This window comes from Callorhinus ursinus, unplaced genomic scaffold (assembly GCF_003265705.2).
Source record: "Callorhinus ursinus isolate GAN/ISIS: 27379988/994484 unplaced genomic scaffold, GSC_fseal_2.0 scaffold2258, whole genome shotgun sequence".
Classification (NCBI taxonomy): Eukaryota; Metazoa; Chordata; class Mammalia; order Carnivora; family Otariidae; genus Callorhinus; species Callorhinus ursinus.
In genome coordinates this window covers 1-7819 of record NW_027399312.1, presented here as the reverse complement: position 1 = coordinate 7819, position 7819 = coordinate 1, and the positions used below count along the sequence as shown (strand labels likewise).

The window sequence follows — 7819 nt, the reverse complement described above, 5'->3', positions numbered from 1 at the left end:
CAGCCCAATAACCCAGGTCCCACAGCTCCTCTGGGCACAACCCCTCATGAGTTCTGGGTGCCCTGTTGATTCTTGGGCACAGCCATGGATCTCAGCTTCTTCATGATGTGGGGAATGATGGGAGGGCCAGCCCAGCAGCCGTGGGTCCACAGGTCCTCTGGGGACAGCACCTTGGTGTCCATCTGGCCCAGCATGTACCTGTTCAGGTGGCTCTTATCGGGCCACACAGCCTCAATCCCATTGTCCCAGTTGACCTCCATCGCCTAGTGACAAGCCAAGGTCAGTCGGGGAAACTCCACCACCAATTCCCCAAAAAAGGCCCCCACGTAGTAAAAGTTGCCATGGTACCTGGGGATTTGGGTCTGGGACTGTGGCCAGCGCTCGTAGATAAAGTCCTCATGGGCTGCCCAGTAGAAACTGGGGTGTGGGGTGGCAAAGAGGGGGGCAGGATCTCCATGCCTACATGGTCCCAGAACTTCATTCCCGCATCCACGTCCACGTAGACCAGGTCATCCACGTCACAGAGGCAGTCCTGCTCGCGGAGGAGGCTGATCATCGCTACATGCTGCATGGACACATCCTGCCGGAGCAGGAAGCCGCGTACATCAACAACCACCACCCTCCAGCCCTCCCAGATTGGCACACACGGCACAGCAACCAGCTGGTCAGTGAAGACGTAGTAAGGGACCCTGTGTCCACCATGAGGACCACCACACTCCAGCCTACATGGAGGGGCACACGGGGTCCGGCAGCTGGCTGATTGGTGAAAACTTTGTAGGTGACCCCGTGCCCCACCATGTAGTGCTTCTCTGCCATCTGCAGGAACAGCTCCAGGAAGACCATGCATCCACAGGGGCAGTGGACAGGGCAGGAAGCGGGTCACTGCCAGAGGCTGGCAGCAGGACACCAGAGTTGGGGGCCATGGACGTGTGCACCTTCTTCAAGGGGGCAGGCCCCGGGCTGCTTTAAGCAATAGCCACCTCCTCACCTTCCTGAGGGAATCAGCCAGCAGGACCTCCCTAATATCTGTTCCCAGAGATGGGGGCCATCAGCAGCCTGTCTTCCAAAGGGGAGCCTGAGGCTTCGGAGGCTGGAAACCCATGCAGCCCCACAGTCAGCATGCTGGAGCCAGGAACACTCCCCCTGCGCTGAGCTCCTGGGCAAACCGTGCAGGTGCCCTCCACTGTCCGCCCCTCCTGTAGATCCCATCCCCACCTTCCAGGAAGAAAGCACCTTTGGGCACAACCCTCATTTCTATGACTTACAGAGCGGCTAGAATCAGCAGGCCCGGCCACCTGTCCCACTTTGCTTTGAGTGGGCTGCCGCTGGCCCCCACAGACCTGTCTCCACTTCCTGTAGGGTACTCCCTGGAAGGCTCCTGGGCATCCTGCTGAGAAGGTGTTCAGTAAGCCACTTGTATTCCTAGGAGGGGTCACCCTCAAACTCTGCGACATCAGGAATAATGTCCAGCTCATTGACAGGGAAGGCAAAAGACGACACCAGGAAGAAGAGGGGGCTTGCTTAGGCCCCAGGCTTGAATCCAAGGGTGTAATCTTCCAGGTCCAGGTCTACATCTCCCAAGCCCCAAAGGGTTTAAAGTCTTACCCAAACACGTCCCATGGCTGGTCCCCCTTTATGGGTACTACCTGCTCCACCCTGTGTGTACAGCAGCTCCCCCATTATAGGCAAGGGTAGTGAGCCTCTCTCAGACTGATATTTTTGCTTAGACGCTAATGCTAATTCCCTGGGCCTGCCCCATACCTGGCAGGTTAGTAAATCGCTCACACAGGGAAGGCGGGTACTACATTTAAATAGGGGACAAACACACTCAAACAGCGGACATGAGTCAGGTCACCAGAGGGCAAGTCCAGACCCAGCCAATGGGGGAACAAGCCAGATATGAAGCAAGGGGATAGAAGAGGGATCCTGGCAGAGGGCACATCAAAAGCAAAGGCTTGTAGTCAGGCCCAGGGCACATGTGCGACGACCACACACTTGGTGGCCCAAAGAAGGGGGGCCGTGGTGGAAGAGGTGAGGCTGGAGAGGACGGGCAGGAGGGGAGCAGACCACAGAGAGGCCCAAAGGTTATGTTCCTGAAAATATCACTCTAGTTACCAGAGGAGAATGGGTTCAGTGCAGCAGAGGACAGGGAGACCCTAACCCTAACCCTAAACCCTAACTCCTATCCCTAGCCCTAACCACTATTACCAACCTCACAATATCAGCAAAATGCATTCCTGTACCTTTCTTAATATAGATGTAAGAAGCTAGAACAGAAGAATTGCAAAACCAAGAGCTCATAAATAGACTATGCACCCTAAGCATGTGGCTCTGCACAAACACCTCAAAGGTTATTCAATAGAGTGAAACAAGCAATGTAATACAGCACAATGAATTTTTAAATAAAAACATGTGGTCATATTAATTGATTCAGAAAATGTTCTAACCAAAGTCCAATGACTGTTGCTGATATAAATACTCATGAAAGCAGGAATAAGGAGGAATTTTCCCATTAAATCTCTAGCAAACACCATGCTTAAGTCTGAAGATGGACAGCTCTACTCTGAAATTAGGAAAAAGGACAGGATGCTGGTTTTCACCTGTTGCTCAATATTGGACTGAAAGTTCTACCCAGAAGGATAAGCCAAGAAAGAAGCCATCCACAGGTGAAAGGAAACACTAGAACTCTGTCTATTCAGAGACCAGGGATGACATCATCTTATATAGAGCTTCCTAAAGAATCAACAAAAAATGATTACAACCAGTTACCTAATTCAGCACAGTTACAGGACAAAATATCAATACACAAACTTCTTTCTTATTTGTATACACTAGCAATGAATCATCCAAAAAGGAATTTAAGAAAACAATTCCATTTTAGGGAACATCAACATTAACGAAATATTTAGTTATAGATGTAATCAAGGTGCACATCTTGTGCATGAAATGTTACAAAAATTGCTGAAAGAAAGTAAGGGAAACCTAAATAATTCTGAAGATACCCCATGGTGATGAAAAGACATGCTATTGATAAGATGGCAGTAGAACACAAGGCGATGTGGAAATTCAATGTGTCCCCAAGAAAATTCACAAAGGCCTTTGGGAAGAAATGCAAAGGTAATCCTAAGAGTCATATGGAATTTCAAGGGACCACAAGATAGCCAGAATAATCTTGAAAAAGAAAATCAAAGGTTATACTTCCAAAGTTCAAATCTAATACAAAGCAACAGTAAAGAAAACGTTGTGATACTGTCGTAAAGGTATGCATTCACACTGAAGCAAATAATACATTATATGTTAATTAATTGAATTTAAATTTAAAATTTTTTAAATAAATATGTAAAATAACAATTTTATTGTTATGCATACTCTTTTGAAAAGGTATGCATACAGATCAGTGGGATTTAACTGAGACCAGAAATATATCCCTTCTTCTATAGTCCACTGAAGTTTGACAAGTGTGGACCACCTTACATTGGGGGACATTTGGTTATCCATGTGCAGAGGAAAGAACCTGGAACCTTACATCATTCCACATAGAAACGTTAGCTCAAAATAAGTAAAGGTTTAAATGTAAGAGGTGAAATTTTAAACTGTAGAAGAAATAAATTGGGATAAATCTTCATAACTTTGGATTTAGCAATGCTTTTATCTCTGACAGCAAAGCAAAAGAAAAGAAAGAAAAAATATCCTCAGAATTAAAAATCTTTTCAGCACGCCTGGGTGGCTCAGTCAGTTAAGCATCTAACTTAATTTTGGCTCAGATCATGATCTCAGTGTCATGATATCAATCCCCACGTCAGGCTCCAAGCTGAGTGTAGGGCCTGCTTGAGAATCTCTCTCCCTCTCCCTCTGCCCCTGCCCACTCACACACTCTCTCTCCCTTGCTCTTAAAAAAATGTAAAAAAAAATTACAAATCTTTGTACATCGGAAGTGACTATCCTGAAAGTGAAAAGACAGCCCCCAGAAGGAAATATTTGTACATTATGTATCTAGTAAGAATCTGTTGTCCAGAATATGTAAAGAGCTTTTACAACTCCTCAACAAAAAGACCACCTAATTTTAAAATAAAGGTCTTGGATAGACCCTTCTCCAGAGAAATCATGGGGAGTTGGGTGTTTAGTGCACGCAGAGTCTCCCTCAGGTAGAATGAACATGTTCTGCAGAATGAGGTACAACCGTGTGAACTCAGCTAAGGCCAGACCATTGTGTAGAGGGGAAACAGAAGCGGAGGAGTGGGAGAGGGAGAAGCAGGCTTCCCACCGAGCTTGGAGCCCGACGCGGGGCTCAATCTCAGGACCCTCGGATCATGACCTGAGCTGAAGGCAGATGCTCAGAGACTGAGCACCCAGTCGTGCCATGTTAGTCTTGTTTTATTTTGAGTTATACTTGAGCCTTGAGCAACTTGGGCCTGAACTCTGTGGGTCCACTGATAGGTGGACATTTTCCCTGGTGAATACAATATGATACTATGAATGCATTTTCTCTTCCTGGTGATTTTCTTAATAACCTTTCCTTTTCTCTAGTTTACTTTATTGTAAAAACTTAGTATGTAATATATGCAACATACAAAATATGTGCTAATCGACAGTTTATGTTGTTGGTAGGGATTCTGGTCCACAGTAGGCTCTCAGTAGCTATGTTTTTTTTGGGGGGGTCAAAAGTTATATGCAGATCTGTGGCTTCATGTGGGGTCAGCATCACTGACCCCCCCACAGTGTTTGAAGGTCAGCTGTATTTCAGAGCTGGGGGTAGACTATAAATTTTAAGGGGTCTTGGGCCTTTAAAAATCTTAGTTCAAAACTCAGATTAGCTGGGCTACTGGGCAGTGCAGTGGGGTGGAGTTGGGGGAGGCCTTTCTGAGATACTCCAGCCTGAGAGCAGCTGATGTACCAGTGGGTCGTTACCTGACTGCATGTGGGAACCACCTGGGGAGAAGCACAAATGGGAGGACAGGCAGGTGCCCAGCATTTTCAAGCTCCTCTACTGACCCAGCATGTGGCCAGGGTCGCCATGTCCACTCTGAGTGTCCTAAATTGACCCAGCCTTCCAGGTTCCCGGACTGATCAGCTTGTAGAACTGCAGGAAATTAGAATTAGCCTTCCCACCTACCCACTCTCCTCCCCTGCTGAAATTGGAGCTCTCCATTTTAAATCTTGTACCTTGTTATATCTTCGCTGTGAGGGTCAGGGGACAGGAGGGGGCTCCTGGCACACAAGACAGAGTGTGGGCTTAGTAGCTAAACAGATGTGAGTTCAAATCCTAACTCTGCCCTGTACCAGCTCTGCCATCTGGGAAAAGTTCTGAACTGCAGTTGCCCCCTGCAACGTGTGGCAGGGGTAATGCTGCCTACCTACTGGATCTCCATGAGGCTCATTGAGGGGAGGCTGGGAGATGCGTGCATCCCCTCTGCCCCAGCTCTGCAGCTGGGTGCACGAGGGTCTCCCTGGCTCTGCCATCTTGGCAACAGCCCTCCTGTGTGCAAGCCTCTCTTGGCTCCCTTACCCTTCTCACCCTAGGTCAGGCTCCCCCTACTCGCCGTAGGTTAACACCCCCTTCCCAGGAATGGTGGAGGTCTGCCCTTGCTGTGCCAGGGTCTCATTGATGCCTCTCCCCTTGCCTGCCTTCCAACGTGGTTCCACCGTGACTGAGTGCAGTGCAGCCTACTTTTCTCCCTCCATTGCCTGTGAGGCCACTGTCAGCCCTCCCAGAGATGCCTGGTACTCTCCACGCCGGCCCCTTCCAACCACCCAATCTGGTATTGTGGCCATAGCCAACTCCAGAAACCCAGGAGCATTAAGTCACGCCTTGCTAAGACCTCCACTGGCCCCGACTCACTGTCGGCCCGTAGGATCGGGCCCCGGCCTGCCTCTACAGCCCCCTCTTGCTTACTCCGTCAATCACCACAGATCCTCCCACCGGGGCCCTCCCAACTCAGGACATTTGCACATACTGTTCTCTTTCCTGGAATTCTCTCTCCTAGATACATAATGAGCTCTGGCTCATTTACCCCTTGTTTGGGGGGTTGAGTACCCACCCCACCAGATTCAGTCCCCTGCTATGCATTCTTGTACCTCCTTATACTTTTCCAATAAATGAGCTTGACCATGTGATTCGTGGCCATCTATCCCACTAAATGGTAAACTCCATGAAGCGAGGGCCAGGCTGGATTTTGCTCATCATTATAACCCTTCAGTTGTTGTGGCGCCTGGCACAAACGAGGAACAATTTGGACTGAGTGTATATGCTACGTGGGCTTGTGTCTCTCGTGTACCCGTGAATCGTTTGTTTAAGGAGCAAGTGCAGAGTTACAAGAGGGATATGGTCTGGTTTACCAGATGAGTGAGTGCCCACTGGGGCACTTTTTATCACAGATAAAATACAGGACCCCTGCTTAGAATCTCAGCCAGGTAACAAATGACATTTTAGGATATGTTGCAAATATTGTACGGGACGTAGTTATACAAAAATTACTTGTTTATGTGATATTCTACCATGGCTGGACAACCAGTACATTTATTTGCTAAATCTGACCACCCTGTGCTGGAGCGTGCCCACTTCTCCTGATGCTTCTTTGCCCCTCCTTCCTCCCTGGCACTGTACTTCCTCATGTGCCGGCAAGAATAAGATCCCCTGCCCTCAAGGAACCCACAGTCTAGTGTAAGAGATGAGACCGCAAACACAAATCTCTGAGGCAATGCCAAGTCTATTTCTGAAAATTTAGAGGCCCTGGTTGGAATAGGGACAGCCTTAGAATTTAGCAGAGACCACAGATCATGGCACAGAAAAGCAAGTCCAGAAATAAACCCACATTTCATAAGACTAAAGATTTGAAATCACTGATGAAAGGATTATTCAGTAAGTTATGTTAGGGCAATTCATTAACTACCTGGACAAAATTAAGTTAGATCCTCATTGCTTTGGGCCTCACACCCCCACATTTTCTCTGTCTCCTCATTTTGTCTGTTATCTTGTTGTTCCTGTGCATTAGGTCGGCTGTGTGTCCTGGTCTTATACAGAAGGTGTCCCGTGGGGCTAGGCAGCACTGTCACCCTGGTCACCAGACCCTGTGTCCCCTGTCATGAGTGCTGCAGGAGTGCTGAGGGACAGGGCTTGCCCTCGGGCCGACTGTTGGCAGTGACCAGCCTCCATAACTGCGGGCCTGCTGGTACCATTCCAGCTGCTGGGAGGCCTGGCCGTAGGTGCCGGGTTTGCTGGGGGGGATTGCCAGATCAGATACAGGACCCCTGCTCCCAGCACAGTGAGCCGAGAGACCCAGCCCCAGCTGTTGTGTGTGCACTGCTGAGTCACACTGGCGCCCATCCTGCCTGGACAGGAGTCCCCTTGCAGGACTGCTGGTCCCAGCCAAAGTGCCCTCCAGGAATTGTGCGGCCTGATCCACTTTGTAGGGGCACATGCTGGGGTGGGAGCGTAGGGGAGCTGGTTCCACAGGGGATCAGCATGTTGTGGAGTGCTAGCAAGATAGATGGAAAGCGTGAGAATTCGCTCCTGCAAACACCAGGGTAACTTCAGAAGGAGTGCCGGAAAGTGCTGAGGGCCGGGCATTCTGTTCCCAGAAAAAGCCCTACCGATCCTTGAACTCCAGCACACATGCTTTGTTAGACAATAAATCTCCAAACTGCTGCCCCCATGCTAGGTCTCGGATGGGCTGTGGCCCCACGCTGGCGGTGTAAGAGGGGAGCCTCCAGCTCTAACAGAGTGATGTCCCCCTAATTTTCAAAGCTCCCCAAGATAAGTTGTGAAGATTTTCAAAGCCAGACATTATGCAGGTTCATTTTCCTGGGGAGGTCCTCAGAT

At 49.0% G+C, this 7819-nt stretch overlaps 1 pseudogene; it reads right to left on the bottom strand.

The window, feature by feature from the left end:
- Positions 1 to 80: 80 nt before the first annotated feature.
- On the bottom strand, positions 81 to 843 carry LOC112818395 (histo-blood group ABO system transferase-like; annotated as a pseudogene).
- Positions 844 to 7819: the final 6976 nt, after the last annotated feature.